We start from the raw sequence: 19,266 nt of genomic DNA, 5'->3' as shown, positions 1-19,266 counted from the left end.
TTGGCTGTCCTGGACTTGCTTTGTAGACCAGGCTGGCCTTGAACTCACAGCAATCCACCTGCCTCTGCCTCTCAAGTGCTGGGATTAAAGGCATGCACCACCATGCCCAGCCACCGACTGTGTTTTACAATGTTCTGAAAGTTGGCTTCCTATCCAAGGGGCCTAGCTCTCTCCCCATAAGGTCCCAGAGTCATTCATCCTCCAGAACTCCTCAGAGATCAGACAGGGGCTGAGACTTCCTCCCTCCTTCCCCACATCTCCATCAAGCTCTCCATTCGGAAACCATTTACTCTCCAATTCACCTCCAGGGCTGTTTCAGGGGAACCTGAATTCAGACAGGCTTTCTTATAGCCTCTTTGGTGTGCAGCCAAATAGCCAATTGTTGGCTTGTAATGAAAAGCACAAATGTAAAAGAGTTATCATAATTTGCAGAGTCAGTTATTTGCGTTAGGGAATGGTATGACACATCTTTGATGAGCAAGGCTCCTGAGCTATGGAATTGCCCAGCCATCACCACACTGCTTTCAGCATCATCCCAGCTGTCAAAGGTACTCCCAAGGACTTAAAGGAGCTGAAGACTTCATTTGGTGCATTTAAGCCTAAGATCAACATAAGCCTAAGATGACATAAGGACCCTATGTAATACCGAGGAGAGCACTCATGCATTCGAATCTAGAAGAATAAGCTAAAAGAATGCCCTGAAAGCTACATGCAAAAGCACAGCACATTCTTTTATTCTCTTTAAAAGACACACTTTATCCACATGAATAATGCAAGCTTCCTAGAGAGAACAGAAAAGGATTCCTGTCTTTTAGGTAGGCAATAGGATCATCAAAGAATGTCTTTGATTCCCACAAGTCTGCTTGAATTATTGAATTAGGTCTTAACACTCTTCCTGCCCGTCACCATGCAGAATGTCATTTTTCTCAATTAAAGTTAAAGTCCAACTTTTCCCTTTTTAACACCAAAAGGTAGCAGCTATGCCAGATGAAGGTGAAAGTGATGAACAGAATGTTTTTTAAATGGGTTACAGGCACATTTTATTTAAATGATGGCTATTTATAAAAGCTTTAGTTGTGTTTATCTCATAAACTGTATTTCAGGAAACTTGAAATCCATCCCACAGACACAGCAGGCTATAAGGACAACATGACCAATAGGCGTAGTTAATTCATCAAGTAGAGAAATAACTTCAACTAATTTACATGGATTTCTGTAGCAAATTGTCCACCATGTTGACATGAAAAGGCCTCAAATCTGGGTGCTGAGCAGCTCTAAACCAAAGAGCTATAGGGCACAGTGTGCAGAAAATTTTGTTAGTATTATGATATATATATTATGAAGATTCGTTTGAAATTTAATTTTTGAATACAAATTAAATTTTCATTGTTCAAAGTTCATAGTTGTAGAACAGCAGCAGCAACAGTGTGTGTATATATACATACACACACTGTGAGATAGATGGTTCAATGGGAAAGAATGATTTCTCAGCTCTCTAGCACCCACATAAAAACAGGCCAGGGGTAGGAGTCAGAAATGGGAGTATCCCTCTAGTCTCACTGGCCAGGCAGTCTAGCTATAACAGTGAGCTCTAGATTAAGTGAGAGACCCTATCTCAAAAGAATTAGATGGAGAACAACTGAGGAAGATGCTTGACATCCACCTCTGGCCTCTACATGCATGCACAGTTGTACACATCCGACTCCTACATGCAAATTCACATACACACATATGCAAAACATACACATGTCACACACACACACACACACACACACACACACACACACACACACACACACACACCTCAAGTACAAGAACTAGGTTTTTTTAAAATAAAAACTCTCCCTTCACTTTGTTCCCGTCTCTACTTCTCCCCTTTTCTGTGTTATTGGGTTTTTAATGGTTTTAATGGCATGAATTCTTTTTGTCTTTTCTTTTTATTTGCACATTGTACACATTGTGATGTCTCTTGCATTTTGCACAAATAGTCCATTTGAATAAGAGGTCATTAATAATGTCTTTGAACCTCAAATTTAATGCATGACATACACCAGATGAGAACAACCAAAACCAGAAAAGTATCCACATGGAAGACATGAACTGAGGACGCCAGGACACTGTGGCATCAGATATTATCTGAATGGGATTCAAGTCCTATCTGTATGTGGATAGCCCGTGGCACTTTTAGGTGGTCAGTGGAAATGATGGCATCTCCCCTCCCAGATCCCTGGGTAGAATGGAGAGAGATTACATGTGCAGATTCAGCACCTTCTCAAAAACTGCTTTCTCAGCTCCAGGCACCCAAACTAGCAGCTTGGCTGCCTTTCCACTCCGGTATCCTTTATCCACTCTTCAACAGTTTCCTTCACCTTTCAAGCAGATGACTTGCATTCAAATTCTTGCCTCGGGCATCATATGCTGTGAATGGAGATGTAATCCAGTTGATGGATTGCTTGCTTGCCTAGCATGCAGGACGCCCTCTGTTCAGTCTCCAGCTCCCTGTGAAACTGGGTATGCTGATACACACATGTAATCTCAACTCTGGGGAGATAAACAAAGGCAGGTATAATGACAGTTCAAGGTCCTCCTCAACTATATAGCAAGTGTGAGGCCAGCCTGGGCTCCCTAAGGCCTTGTCTCAAATCAAAATAAAATAAAGTCTTGCTCTGAAAGAATCTAAGGTAAGAATGTACATTTCTTTAAACACAAATGATGAGGGATGGACAAGTGTAAAGACTTTATTGTCTTTCTACAATTACCAGGCATATGGTAAGTACTGCATCGTTTGCTACCATTAGTGATACTATTATTCCTGTTAGTAGAATCACTACATGTAAACTTTAGGAGTGGCCACCTCACTACCAATCTCTGTCTCAAAATGAATACTACTTAGTTTCACTGAGAAATAGCTTTTTCGCCAAGCAATTGGACACGCACCATTATTTACATCTCCTGTAGGCTTCATCAAGAGCTAACCCTTGGCAGTGGTGCTTAGAGTTTCCCTCACATGTATCTGAATTGCAATATTTTGTTGTAATCAGTCTCCAGAGCTTTCACACTCACTCTCTCTCTGTCTCTCTCTCACTCAGATATGGGCTATGCATTATTAATTAAATGACATGATGTTATAGCCAGTAATTGAATTATTCCATAGCTCCTGCCTGTAGTAATTAGCAGCTATCAAAATAAAAGCGGAGGAGCTGTGTTGTCCATATTACAAACATTTTGGGTTCATGGGGGTTTTGATCTGGTTAAATACAAGCTAACAAGTGGTTGAATTATGTTGAATTTCATTGCCATGCCTATATTGCCTTTATTTGTTCCCTGGCATGGCAGAACACTGAGAGTCCATTTGAAAGTGTACATATTTATCCTCAACAAACTTTCTCCTTTCAGTGGAGGTTTAGGAATGTTGCTGCGCTTTTAAACTGATGAATAGTATTCTCACCAGACTATGTTCAGTAGCTGTTTTGTACACAAGAAACTATTTAAAAGTAAGTCAGGAACAACCAATTAAATCTAAAAATGACTCTGCAGCCACTGTACCAATTATAGGCACAACCAAGAAGTAGTTTGTGTGCAAAATACTCATAAAATTAAAATCATGTCATAGCCAGTCGATAGCTATCAATTGTTATTAGTGTAAAGCAAAACAGGAATGCAAGGAAATGCTGAGAGGGCCAAGAAAATGAATCGGAAGGTAAGTTTCCTCATGAATAAGAAAACAGATTGCCTTACATAAACAGACACACAGCCATATTCAGTATAATCAGTACAGGGAAGAGCTAGAAACCTCAAAATAAAAGAGCTATCCACCAAAGCAATATCCCCACTGATATGCAGACATCCTGAACCACAGAAATAAAATTAAATGTGTATTTACAGCAATATTCATGACAGCTGTGGACCTCCGCAGAAGTATAGACTCAATTTCCTCTTTACCTAAACCCACACACAGGCAAAGCCTGCCTTAGGAATCTACCTAAACACTTTCTCTCTCACTGCTCCTTTGCACACACCCACTGCACCCCACTTTGATGAACAAATACACATGCATCTGTAGACATCACTCACTGTACAGCTAAATGCACCTTAGAAGATCTTGCTGTACTTCAGATTGTCTATAACAGTGTTACCTAAGTTTTTATGATGGCAATATTAGTAAATAAAATTCATTTTATTATCAAAGCTATCCTTGTTTCAGGGACTGGTGGAGTTGGGGAAAATATTAGCCAAAGAATACAAAGTTTATGTATAACATTAGGGATAAGTTATAGCAATCTATTGGACAGTATGGTGATTATAATTAGTTGGTGCACTGTATTATTGAAAACTGCCTAGTGGGTATATTTTAAATCTTCTCATCATGATAAAGAATACAAGGTGTTGTATACATTAGTCAGCTCAATTTGATAATGCCACAAAGTATCAAACCATTTATACTGTACTCCTATATATCAGTATGTACAATTTTCAACAAACCAAACTTGGATATCTTTTTATTGGGACATTCAATTTATGGCGTTTTATTTGTTTACTTATTTACTTATTCTTTGTATTTGGTACTGGGAATTAAGCATAGCACTATGTGCTATGTAAGTGCTTTTCCACTGAACCATGTCCCACCCCTACATTATTTATTTATTTATTATAATTTATTCACCTTGCATCTCAATTGTTATCCTCTCCCTTGTATCTTCCCATTCCTACCCTCCCTCCCTCTTCCACTCTGTTCCCCTCCCCTAGTCCTCTCACAAGGGGGACCCTCCTCCCCCACCATCTGACCACAGCCTATCAGGTCTCATCTGGATAACCTCCATCCCCTTCCTCTGTGTGCCCTCAAGACCTCCCCACCCCCAAAGAGAAGTGATCAAATCTCAGGCAACAGACAGAGGTCATGTCAGAGGCAGTACCTGCTCCCCCTACAACTGTGGCATATGAGCTGCCCATTGGCTAGATCTGAACAGGGAGTCTAGGTCCTCTGCATACATTGTCCTTGGTTGGTGCATCAGTTTGTGCAGGGCCCTCTGGGTCCAGATCCACCAGCTTTGATGGTCTCCCTGTGGGGCTCCTGAACCCCCTGGGTCCTTCCATCCAATTTTTTATAGTCTTGAATTACAGGAAGGATTTCTTGGTTTTTTTGCAATCCCATTAAAGGAACCCAAAACATATTTTCATTCTCTCTAGATGTGTCATAATATGGAGTTATGAATTCCAGTCATCATCCCTGGACACTTCCAAATATCCTTTGGAAGTATCTCTCAAATGCTAGGACCTAAAAGGCTTGGTAAACAGGTTAGTAGAGGAGGAAAAGGGATTGGGAAATAAAAGTAAAGGAAGGGGGACTGAAAAGATGGCTTTGTGGTTAAGAGCATTGGTTGCTCTTCCAAAGGACTCAGGTTCAAATCCCAGCACCCATATGGTAGTTCACAATTGTCTGTAATTCCAGTTCCAAGGGATCTGAAACCCTCACACAGACATACATGGAGGTAGAACACTTATGCAAATGAAATAAAATAATTATTTAAAGTTTTTTAAAAGAAAGAAAGGAAAGGAAAGAGAGAAAGTGATGAAAGTAGGGGGAAGAGAGGAAAAACTACCCATTGACTCATATATAATGTGAAGCTTTTGCCCCTCTATATGCAAACACCTAGTCCTAGTAACCATTTGATACAGTTTACACAAGTTTCTTAACAAGAAATTTTCTTTCTGTATTTAACACACAGATGACAGTCAATTAGCTTGATGCCACATATCTATTTTGACAAAGCATCGTGGTGAAGCTGTGGTGTGTTGTGCTTAGAGTTCTTTAACAATTTACACATAGGAAATAAATAATTCCAGACAAGCAAAGTCAAAAGAAGGGAGGTACACACACACACACACACACACACACACACACACACACACAACAACAACAACAACAACAACAAAATAACAGGAATCAACAATCTTTTTTTTTTATAGTTCTATTTTTTTAAATTAATTTATTCTTGTTACATCTCAATGTTTATCCCATCCCTTGTATCCTCCCATTCCTCCCCCCCCCCCCCCATTTTTCCATTATTCCCCTCCCCTATGACTGTTCCTGAGGGGGATTACGTCCCCCTATATATTCTCATAGAGTATCAAGTCTCTTCTTGGCTACTTGCTGTCCTTCCTCTGAGTGCCACCAGGTCTCCCCCTCCAGGGCACATGGTCAAATGTGAGGCACCAGAGTACGTGAGAAAGTCATATCACACTCTCCACTCAACTGTGGAGAATATTCTGACCATTGGCTAGATCTGGGAAGGGGCTTAAAGTTTACCTCCTGTATTGTCCTTGGCTGGTGCCTAAGTTTGAGCGGGACCCCTGGGCCCAAATCTGCCTATCATATTGTTCTACTTGTAGATTTCTAGGACCCTCTGGATCCTTTTATTTTGTTGTTCTCCCATGCGTCTCTCATTTAGAGTCCCAATAGGATGCCTTCCCCTCTGTCCCAGTTTCCTGGTAAGTGAAGGCTTTTGTGGGACATGCCCCTTGGGCTAGTATGCAGATATAAGTGAGTATATACCATTTGGGAATCAACAATCTTTTCTCACTGATATCTCACACTATCAATGGTCTTATTTTCACAGTAAAGACACTGGCTAACAGAATGGATACAAAAACATGATTCATTCTTCTGCTGCATCCAAGACCCATACCTTAACATCAAGGATTGACATCAGCTCAGGATAAAGAACTGGATAAACATATTCCAAGGAAATTTGGCTTAAGATATGGAAGAACACTGCATACTCATCAAAGAAAAGAATCCACCAAGATAACATTTCAATTCTTAACACTTATGCCCCAAACACAAGGGCACCTAAGTTTAAAAAGAAACACTCCTACATCTTAATTTACATATTGAACCTTACACTGTTATAGTGGGAGACTTCTATGTTCCACTCTTGCCAATAAGTAGGTATCCAGACAAAACTAAACAGAGAAATGCTAGAGCTAACTGACATCATAAACCAAAAGGAACCTAACAGAACATTTTACCCAAACACAAAAGAAAATACCTTCTTCTCTGCACCTCATGGAACTTATTCCAGAATTGATGACATACTTGGATGCAAAGTAAAACTCAATAGATTCAAGAACATTGTAATGATACCTTAAATCCAATCTGACCACCTCAGATTAAAGCTGGACAACAACAACAGAAACAAAAGAAAGTTTACAAGCTCATGGAAAATGAACAACTTCTCCACTAAAGGAAAAATTGGTTCAGAAATAAATCAAAGTCTTTTTAGAATTGAATGAAAATCAATACAAATACACAACATACCCAAACTTATGGGACATAATGAAAGCAGTGCTAAGAGGCAAGTTCATAACATTAGTGCTTACCTTTAAAAAAAGTTAACGAGATTTCATATTAGCAACTTAACAGCCTGCCTGAAAGTTCTAGAACAAAAAGAAGTAAATACACCCAAGATGAGTAGATGGCAAGAAATAATCAAACTGAGGGCTGGAATCAATAAAGTAGAAACAAAGAGACTAATACAAAGAATCAATGAAAGAAAGAGTTGGTTCTTTGAGAAAATCAATAAGGTTGACAAACCCTTATCTAAATTAACAAAAAAGTGGGTTCTGAGAAGTCTTTAATTTATTTTTTTTATTTCATCCCTAACCCAAATATCACTAAGTAGAGAGTTGTTCAATTTCCATGAGTTTGTAGGGTTTCTGTTTTTTCTGTTGTTGTTGAGTTCCAGCTTTAATCCATGGTGGTCAGATAAGATGCAAGGGATTATTTTGCTCTTCCTGTGTCTGCTGAGGTTTGCTTTGTGACCAAGTACAACTTGAAATTTGCAGGCAAATGAATGGAACTAGAAGAGATCATCCTGAGTGAGGTAATCCAGACCCAGAAAGACATGCATGACATATACTCACTTATAAGTGGATGTTAGCCCAACATAGAAGTTCTCTGAGAGCCTCCACCCAGAGGGGAGTTCAAGACAGATACTGGGACTTATAGTCGGACCTTGGGAGAAAAGCTGAGAGTTGTATGGAAGAGTGGTGGAGGGATGGAAGGACCCAGAGGAATCAAGAGCTCCACAGGGAGACCACTAGGGCCAGTAGATCTGGACCCAGAGGGCCTGCACAAACTGATGCACCAACCAAGGACAAAGCATGCAGGGTACCTGGACCCCCTATTCAGATGTACCTGATGGATAGCTCATGCACCATGTGTTTTGGGAGGAAAAAAAGAAGGGAATGCTTCTGACATGAATTCTAGTGCCTGCAATTTGATCACTGCCCCTTCAGGGGAGGCCTTGGAGGCACACAGAGGAAGGAGATGCAGGCAATCCTGATGAGACCTGATAGTCTATAATCAAACAGTGGGAGAGAAGGCCCCCATCAGAGGTCTAGGGGAGGGGAATAGGGCAGGAGTGGAAGGGAGGGTGGGCACTGGAAGATAAGAGCAAGGGGATAACAATCAGGATGCAATGTGAATAAATTATAGTAAAAATTTTTAATACAATATTTTAAAAAGTGGAGAGAGAAAATGAAAATTACCAAAATTAGAAATGAAAAGGGAGGCAAACAGACTCCAAGGAAACCTATAGAATCATAAAGACATATTTTTAAAACCTGCACTTGCCTTTTGGCAGCGCTCAGCAGCAAGATGGCAGTACAGATTTCCAAGAACAGGAAGTTTGTGGCTGATGGCATCTTCAAAGCTGAAATGAATGAGGCTTTCACTTGAGAGCTGACTGAAGATGGCTACTCTGGAGTTGAAGTCAAATTACACCAACCAGAACAGAAATCATTATTTTAGCCACCACACAAAATGTTCTTGGGGAGAAGGGTCGTTGGATCAGAGAGTGGGCTGTAGTGATCCAGAAGAGGTTTGGATTCCCTGAGGGTGGCATAGAGCTTTATGCAGAAAAGGTGGCCACAGGAGGTCTGTGTGCCATTGCCCAGGCAGAGTCTCTATGTTACAAACTCCTAGGAGGGCTTGCTGTGCGAAGGGCCTGCTATGGTGTGCTTCTGTTCATTATGGAGAGTGGGGCCAAGGTATGCGAGGCTGTGGTGTCTGGGAAGCTCCAAGTACAGAGGGCCATGTCCATGAGGTTTGTGATTTGTCTGATGATTTATAGTGGAGACGCTCTCAACTACTCTGTTGACACTGCTGTGTGCCATGTACTCCTCAGACAGGGTGTGCTGGGCATCAAAGTGAAGAGTATGCTGCCCTAGGATGCAAGGGATAAAATTGGCCTCCAGAAGCCTCTGCCTGATCATGTGAGCATTGTGGAACCTAAAGGTGAAATCTTGCCAACCACCCCCATCTCAGAGCAGAAGGGTAGGAAGCCAGAGCCACCTGCCATGCCCTAACCGGTGCCTATAGCATTCACAGGGCCTTGGCAGCTGCATCTGGAGGCTAGATGTTGTACTGTAAATATGCTTAATAAAACATTGCACAAAGGAAAAATAAAACCTGAACTCCACCAAACTGGAAAATCTAAAAGAAATGGACAATATTCTCAGCACCTGCCAAAGTTAAATCAAGATCAGATAAGCAACTTAAAGGGACTTATAGCCCCTAGTGGAATAGAAGTAGTCATTAAAATCTCCCAACCAGAAAACAAAAGCAAAACAGAAACAAAACAAAAAACTACCCAGGGCCAGAGAATTGTAGTGCAGAATTCTACCAGACTTTCAAATAAGAGTTAATGCCAATACTCTTCAAATTATTTCACAAAAATATAAACAGATGGAACATTGTCTGATTTATTTTATGAAGCCACAGTTATGCTGATACCCAAACCATATAAATACCCATGAAGTGCTGGGCAGTGGTAGCACACACCTTTAATACCAGCACTTGGGAAGCAGAGGCATGTGGATCTCTGAGTTCAAAGTTAGCCTGGTCTACGTACTGAGTACCAGATCAGCCAGGGCAACACATAGAAGTTCTGTCTCAAGCAAAACAACAAAAACAAAGCAACAACAACAACAAATGGAAAGGAAAAAACCGAACAAAGAAAACGAACTACAGAACAATTTTTCTTATGAACATAGATGCACAGAACACATCACAAAGCTTATCCACCACAATCACGTAGGCTTCCTCCCAGAGATGCACGGATGGTTCAAGATATATAAATCAATAGATGTAATCCACCATATAAACAAACTGAAAGACAAAAACCATATGATCATCTCATTAGACGCAGAAAAGGCTTTTGACAAAATTCAACACCCTTTCATGATAAAAGTCCTGAGCAGATTAGGGATACAATGGACATACCTAAACATAATAAGGGCAATTTATACAGCAAGCCCATAGCCAACACAAGCTTAAATGGGGAAAAATTCAGAACAATTCCACCAAAAGTAGGAACAAGACAAAGTTGTTCACTCTCTCCATACCTATTCAGTACTTGAAATCTTAGCTAGAGTAATAAAACAACCAAAAGAGATCAAGGGGATACAAATTGGAAGTGAAGAAGTCAAAGTATCTTTATATGCAGATGACATGATAGTATATAAGTGACCTTAAAATTCCATCAGGGGAGTCCTACAGCTGATAAAACTTTCAGCAAAGTAGCTGTATACAAAATTAATTCACAAAAAATAGAATCCATCCTATATACAAACGGTCTGAGAAAGAAATCAAGGAAACAACACCTTTCACACTAGCCTTAAATAATACAAAATATCTTGGGGTAACTCTAATCAAACAAGGGAAAGACTTGTATAATAAAAACTTCAAGTTATTGAAGAAAGAAATTGAATAAGATATCAAAAAATGGAAAGATTTTTTCATTCTCATGGATGGGTAAGATTAACAATAAAAATGGCCATCTTACCAAAAGCATCTACAGATTCAATGCAACCTCCATTATAATTGCAACACAATTCTTCACAGACCTTGAAAGGATTATTTTCAGCTTCATATGGTAACACACACAAACACACACACACAAAAACAGGACAGTTAAAACAACTCTGAATTTAAAAAACTCATGCTGGAGGTATAACCATTCTAGTAATAAAAAAAGAGCTTGATACTGGCATAAAAAGAGACATGTTGATCAATGGAATAGAATTGAAGATTCAGATACCCATAAACTCTTGATTTTTTTTGTTTTTTTGTTTTTTGTTTTGTTTTGTTTTTTAATCCAGAAATACTCTTGGAAAAAAGACAGCATCTTCAACAAATGGTTCTGGCCTAACTAAATGCCTTCATGGAGAAGAATCCAAATAGACTCGTACTTACCACCATGCAGGAAACTCAGAAATGGGTCTAAGACCTCAACATAAAAGTAGAAATATTGAACTGGATAGAAGAGAAAGTGGGGAAGAGCCTTGAACCCATTGGCACAGAAGACAGCTTCCTAAGCAGAATGCCAATAACTCAGGCTCTAAGTAATCAACAATTACTAAATGGGACCTCATGAAACTGAAAAGTTTCTGTAAGGCAAAGGACACTGTCAATAGGACAAAACAGCAGCCTACAGATTGGGGAAAGATCTTCACTAACCCTACATCTGACAAAGGCCTAATATCCAAAACATATAGAAAACTCAAAACATTAGATATCAAAAAATGGTTAGAGATATAAACAGAGAATTCTCAATAGAGGAAACTCAAATGGCTGAGAAGCACTTAAAGAGATGTTCCACATCCTTAGCCATCAGGGAATGCAAATCAAAATGACTATAAGATTCCATCTTACACCCATTAGAAGGGCTAAGATAAAAATCTCAAGTGACAGCTCGAACCACAAAACAATTTATTACTTAAAAGTGAATCTTACTTGTTCAAGACATATGTTCATTGGAGGAAACTTGGAAAATACAGGCATTCCCAAGAAGAATCTTTCAACTTCAATGTAGTTAGCATTTGGTCTTATGTTTTACTGTGTAATTGGATGGATTATGATGTGTATATGGCATGTGTACATTAACAAGCTCTACCTGAATCCAAGAACAAGATTCCCTTTACCACCCCCCAACTGACATCCTGTATGCCCCCTTCAATTCAAACCCCACACACAGTAGGTAATTCCATTTCATTGGATTCCTTGAATGACTTTTTATTCATTCCTCCTTGTATTCCCTTTACTAGTTAGTTTTCTAAGCAAGATAAAATGAATCCTGACTCAAAAACTATAGACTTCACAGTCTGTGAATTCATAGAAAATGAAAGAGCCCATAAAAATTTAATTCTATTAACCCACTCTCTTGTTACCAGTCATGTACACTTATGCATGTCAGAAATCCTAAAATGAAATACCACTTTTACTTTAAAGAATAATTTGTAGTTTAAAGACACTAAGATTAAAAACAGAAAGAAAGTCTTATCCAAAAAGTTATCATTTCTGGTTTTTAATTCTTTCTTTCATATTTGAGATATCATTTGATGTCTTTTTCATTTCTTTTAAAGCTCTTCCTAAAACAAATTCCCTAAACTTTTTGTTCATCTTAAAACAGCTTTAAGGGGCTGGAGAGATGGCTAAGAGGTTAAGAGCACTGACTGTTCTTCCAAAAGTCATGAGTTCAATTCCCAGCAACCACATGTTGGCTCACAACCATCTATAAAACAGCTTTAAATTTTGTCTTAAATATAAAGAAACATTCTATAGATTCAGTTTGTTGTTTTTTACTACATAGAGAATTTTGGTTGTTTTTTCTTTCAGCATTTTAAAACTGTTATTCCAGGCTGGGCATGATAGCACACATCTGTGACCGCCACACTCAGGAGACTAGTTAGGATGGTTTTTGAGTTTGAGAACAGCCTGAATTACAGAGATATCCCATCCCTCACCCTCAAAAATGACAGTGTATGGCTAGAAAGATGGTTTAGTGGATAATAAGGTCTTGCCATGAAAGCATGAAGGCTGCAGTTATGATCTCTAGAACCCAGATGAATACCAAATGGACATGGTGGCCAGTCTGCAATTCCAGCCCCCAAAGGTAGAAATAGGGGACTGCCAGGCCAAACTGGCTAGGGAGATGATTCTGGGTTTGCTTGAGAGCCCCTTCCTCATTGAATAAAATAGAAGAGTAATTGAATATGCTTCTTAACATCAACCTCAGGACTCCACATGCACACATATACACATACACACACACACACATGTGCCCACACATATGAATCTACATACATATGAAGATACGAAAATGTCATTCCGTTGTCTCTAGCTCTTTATTTCTGTTGATAAGCCATCCTTATGACATTGTTTTCTGATGTATTCTTCTCCTCAGAAGTTGTTCTGAAGATTTCCTCCACCTTTGCTTCTGAGCAGTTTGATGATGATATGGCTAGACATGGTCTTCAGTGCATTTTGACATTCACTTAGTTTCCTACATCCATAAATTTATGATCTTCACAACTGGGAAGCTTGTAGTCATTATTTCTTCAAATTCTTTTTTCATCTGTCCCTTTCTCTCAGATCCTTCTTAGACACCAATTACACATATGTAAGGTCACTTGATATTGTCCCACCCATCAGTGAGAGCTAGTCATTTTATTTCAACTTCTTTTCCTCCCTAGTCTTTATTTTTGGATAATTTCAACTGAATTGTCTTGAAAACTGCTTGATCCTTTTGTCTTCCAATTCCAAAATGCTGTTAAATCAATTCAGTGGTTTTTACTTCCCTCCTTCTGTTTTTCAGTTTTAGATTTTCATGTGGGTTCGTTGAGTTTTTATTTCTATATTATGTTCCTTGTCTTCTTATTTATTATGATATTGTTTTCATTTTGGTTCTTGGTTACCTGCAGAGCTCCCATTTGTGAACTTGCCTGTTCCTATTCACTACTTTCTTTCCTGCCTTAGGTTATATATTTATACTTTTTTAATCTATTAATTAATTTATTGTGTGTGCATATGTGTGCAAACATACAAACATACATGTATATGCCACAATACATGTATGGAGGTCAGAGGGCCACTTGTTGGGAGTCCATTCTCTCCTTCCACCTTGTTTTGAGACAGGATCTCTCTCACTGTTTTTGCCCCTAGGGCTGTGTACTCAAAACTAGCTGGTGGTAAGAGTTTGTAAGTTTCCCCATATATACCTCTCATTTTGCCTTGTTGTATCTGACTTTTACATATCCATTCCAGGACTTGAACTCAGGTCATCAGGCTTGTGAAGTGAGTATTTTGTTGCTGTTCTTGTTTGTTTGTTTGTTTGTTTGTTTGTTTACCCACTTAGCCATCTTCCTGGCCATTTCTGTTTTCATAAATAGATGAAATTTTTCTAGTATATGTTCCACATTGTGAATGGTATGGTTTTAAAGATTTTGGGGTCTTTTATCCTCTATGAAATATTGTTGGTTTTTGTTTTAGCAGATATATAAATGACTAGCTTATAACCTTGAACTTGTAAAGGCTTAATTTTACACTTTGTCAGGGTAGATCTGCTTCATCCTTAGTCTCAAGTCTAATCCTAGTCCTCTAACAATGTTAATGGCTCAGGAATAGAAGCTTTTCTGGTATTTCAAAAGAAATCCCCCAAGTGCTTACCAATGTCACATAACAATTCAAATTCCAAACCCTGTTTCCTTTGTGGACAGCATCTTTGCTTATATATTCTAGCCTTCTTCTGATGTCTGTTTGGGGATTATCTTTGGTGTAGGTTCAATCCAGGAATCTGTATAAGAGTGAAGTGCAGATTGCATGCAGATTTGCATGCGTCCATAAGATGTATATATTGGACTTAATGGGAAATTGCATGCACACACACACCCCTTGTGACTTCTTTCTAGGGTTTTACCAAATTCCAGCAACTCTTAAATCTAACTTGATCCTCTGATATGTCTAGCCAATATGACATCAGCTTTCAGATTGAGTTTTAGCCTTGACTGAAGAATGCCTTTAGGAGAAAGCTGTATGTATTTGTCTTTTCCCTGATGAAGTTACTGTCCCTCAAGAGTCAAATCCAATTTCTGCCTTCTTTTGTAACTCTTTTGCTTTATCGTGGTTTGAATGCACACTGTCCCCCATAGTTCAACTGTCAACTCATGCATTTGAACACTTGGTCCCCAACTGTTTGTACTCTTTCATAAGACTGTGGAAACTTTAGGAATAGGAGCCTTTCTGGAGAAAGTGAGTCTGGGGTGGTGAGAGGGTGACCTTGAGGCCTTATAGCTCAGGCCCACTCCCTCTCTTCTCTCTGCTTCCTATATGCAGGCGTGATGTGAACAGCCATTCCCAGCTCCTATGGCAATGCTTTCCCTCTTCTGATAGACTCTACCCTCAAAGACATAAAATAAAATAAACTCCTCTTCTCATTAGTTGCTTTTGTCAGTGCGGTGGTTTGAATAGGTATGGCCCCATAGACTCTTGTGTTTGAATGCTTGGCCCACAAGGAGTGGCACTATGAGGAGGTGTGGCCTTGACGGAGTAAATATGGCCTTGTTGGTGTGGATGTGACCTTGTTGAAGGAAGTGTGTCACTCTGGGGCCTGGCTTTGTGGTCTCCTATGCTCAAGCTATGGCCAGTGAGGCTCAGTCTCTGTGTACTGCCTGCCAATCAAAAGGTAGAACCCTCTGTTCCTTCAGTATCATGTCTGCCTACATTCTGCCATGTTTCCTGCCATGATGATAATGGGCTAAACCTGTGAAACTGTAAACCAGTCCAATTAAATGTTTCCTTTATAAGAGTTACCATGGCCATGGTGTCTCTTCACAGCAATGGAAACCCTAAGAAGATGAGGTATTTTGTCGCTACATATAGAAAAGTAATTAATACTTATCTCTTCAACACTGTCAATATTAAGTCAAGCATATATAATTTATGTAAGTAAGACCAATCTAAAATATCTCACAGTAACCAAAACTGGATTTCATCTATACAAATGACTTGGTAACTTGCTTTGCCCATGTAACAATTTAGCTCCTTCAACATGTTCCTGTGTAATTAGGATTTTCTTCTTCTACAATATAAGTTGTCAGGTCAAGCATAACTTTTCAAATAACTTCTCATTATATTTGTGTCTGAAGCATGGAAACTGCTAATATACTTACCTTTTAGTTTTCTTACACAGTTATGACGACGGTCTGCTTGGAAACCTTATAGAGATGGGGAGGAAATACCAAATGGCTTTTGTGGCAATGTGGAATTTTGCAGGTTATTCCACTGAGAGATAATGTGTGTGATTTCTGTCTCCCGGCTGCACATTAAGGAATCTACCAACCTTCAAAAACTGTGCCCCAGGCTCTAAAGAACCCCTCCTCATGTAACAAAAAGCAGCCTTCAGTCATGTCCCATTGCTCAGAAGGCACTCCCTTTACCCACTAGTATTTTCTTTGTAGAGGCTCTAGGGAAAGCCAAAAAGTGACACTAATGGCAAGTCTGTACCACATATCACAGCTCGCCACTACTTGATATCTCCTGAATTCTGTGACTTATAAACAAGGAATAATAAGAGAGCCTGATAGGATATAGTAAGTCTGTGGAGGGATTCTTCATATATATCACTGACTGATAAGCACCCTCTCTAGTCAGACTAGCCAGAGTGTTTTTCCTAATATACATGTTGGCAACTCTAACCACTTAGAGTAGATAAAGATTTGAAGCATTCGTTATCAGAGCTGACAAGATTTACATTCAGGATCTTGTGAGGTATTTTTAGTTATAGGATTTTCTAGGCAGTTCCATCTCCTAGGAAAGAAAATATCTGTTCACGCTTTATGGTTTTGCTTATTATTCACCATGGAGAGTCAACAGCTGAAATTATATGACTACAAAATGAGACTTTCCTTTAGTCATCGTATGTGGGCCACAGCTTTGCCTGGCTTCTCATTCCACTATTGAGTTCCAGAAGTGGAGCTGCAATTGTCTTTCCTCAGGACACCTGAGCCCCCACATTAAAAAGCTAAGCATACTGCAAAACAAGAGATGCTCTGCGCCTCCAATCACTAACTACTCAGCGCCAGAATCCACAAAAGCATTCCACGGCATTTCTCCCTAACGTGAATTGAAGTGCTAGCCGAAAACACAAGTAATAAAGTTGATCGATTATGCCGTGTCACACTAACCTCTCCTAATCCGAAGCATATATTGTGAGAGATACAAGGCATGTTTATTTCAATCACCATGCTTTTAGGTAATTACCCACATATTGCTAGACCAAAGTACACTACCACTACCACCTAGAGGTAACGTAGCTGGATGGCAAATGAGGTGGTACTTGGAATTTGCTTTGTTTAAGAATGAATGGAACATTTTTAAACTGAACCTTAAAATTGTAAATTATCACATAATCCATGATGAAAATTGGACATCTGCCAGGTGGTCACAAGACAGTCTGTACTGTCTGAGTTTTTTCAGAAGTTGTAGTGAACCCCTTACAATTCTAGACATCTCTTCCTCCATGCTGTCAGAAAGAACGGATTCTTATGCACAAGCATGATCCACAAGTACTCAGTAACAAGGCTAGGCTAAATAAGAAAGATGCAAAAAGAAGAAAAGGCCCCAAAAGCAACATATTTCAGCCAAAGGTAGAGTGTACTTGATAAGCCAATCATTGCATCTAGAAAGCAAGATTAATAAAAATAATCAGAAAGAAATAGCCCTGGGAAGAGCCAAGGGTGACTGATTTGGTAGATATGACCTTTAAGTTAATGAAAATGAATAAAAGTTGGGCTCAGCCATATGAGGCAATGTATCTGTGTAAATTGTAACAGAGTAAACATACATAAATAAATAAATAAATAAATAAATAAATAAATAAATAAACAAAATCTAAGAGATGGTTGTGGATTAAAATGAAAAACAAACCTGGGTATTAGATAACAGCTTCAAATAAGTGCTAGACTGTCACAAGATAGTTTTCTAAAAGTGACACTCATGTAATTGAGAGAAAGGACAGAAAGAAAGATCTCTGATTTCCAGTAACTCTCCAGGGCCTCTCTAGGTCTGCAGTATAAAACGGTATCGCTACCAAAGATGTGGGGAAAGAAGCCTCTTCCCTCAGAAGAAATAAGCATGGCATTTGAGGCGGCCACTTGCTGTGACTCAAGAGCTCTGCAGGCTGATGACCTTAGTCTTGCAAAGAAGACTGCAAAAATATTACATTCACTTTAAAAACAGAAAAGTAAAGCTCAACTATCACTAATTATCGCATAGTGCCCTGAACATGCGCTTCGTGAGCATCATCTCATGCTATCTTCACAACCCTTCAGGTAGGCACTAGCTCCAGTTTCCATAGAAAACAAGTGTCCATGGTGACAACCCTTCTGTTCCGACCTAGATGAGCTAGGTGTGAAAGCCCCGTTTATGAAAACTCCTCAAAGGCCCTCCTTTCTCATGGTTGTCTGTGAGGGACTGTTTTCACCAAATTGGTGTAGTTTCCTGTCTGATTGTTCCACATTTTCCCACTCGGTTGCACTCTGCACATTTTTAGGAAACATGCATACATTTTTTTTTTTACACTTCTTCAGTCTCAGGCACCAGACGTCCAGGGCTCAAGAGTGGCCCTGGTTGCTGGCACTGTACTGGACATCACAGATGGAGAGTTTCTTTAGGCAGTGGCGAGTTCTCATAGCTTGGGAGATCCCCAGATACTGCTAGCTCTTGCTGTGTGTCACCATGAGAGGTGGTAGCATGCTCCTCTCGTTCTTTTTATGTTGGACTGCCATCTGCTGTGCCATTTACAGGAGAAAAATACATGGCATTGTTTGGAGTAAAATGACCGTGAAGAAAGCAGGCAAGTTTTTTTTTTTTTTTTGTATTGTCCACGAGACGGCAACCTCCTGCTAGCATGGGTGTCCTACGCAGGTGAAGGATGACTAGACTATGCTCAGCCTTGTTTCTATTCACTCTGGAGATGTGTTGAGACAGCTTATTGCTGAGAGCCAAAAACTTCATTTCATAATCAAGGCACCAGCTGCTTGATGAACCTTCTAGAAGCAGCAAGTCTTTTAAAGAGCGTTTGTTTCCCTGCTCTCCTGTCCTCGCTTTTGAATGCTAAAGCACTAAGATGCAGCACTCTTTTCTTGCTGAGAAAAAGTCTTAACATTATCCCAGGCTAAGCTCAAATTTGGTTTTTAACCAAGGATGGCCTTGAATGTTTCTGATCCTCCTGACTCTTCCTTCTGAGTGCTGGTATTGAAGGTGTAACTCAACGAGATGCTGTTTCTAAGGCGCTGGGGTTGAATCCAGGGCTTCCTGCACGCTAGGCAAGCACCCTATTAACTGAGCTGTAACCTGCCCAGAGAAACTGCTCATATTAGCTTTGTACTAATAACGGCCCCTATGAAACCATCCTCTCCGAAGCC

The 19,266-nt window shown here is 39.6% G+C and overlaps 1 pseudogene; it reads left to right on the top strand.

Moving 5' to 3' along the window:
• Positions 1–8,659: 8,659 nt before the first annotated feature.
• LOC127185130 (40S ribosomal protein S3-like) lies at positions 8,660–9,369 on the top strand (annotated as a pseudogene).
• Positions 9,370–19,266: the final 9,897 nt, after the last annotated feature.

Source organism: Acomys russatus, chromosome X (assembly GCF_903995435.1).
Source record: "Acomys russatus chromosome X, mAcoRus1.1, whole genome shotgun sequence".
In the NCBI taxonomy this organism is placed as follows: domain Eukaryota; kingdom Metazoa; phylum Chordata; class Mammalia; order Rodentia; family Muridae; genus Acomys; species Acomys russatus.
The sequence above is the reverse complement of the archived record's forward strand: the minus strand, read 5'-3'. Positions and strand labels throughout refer to the sequence as shown.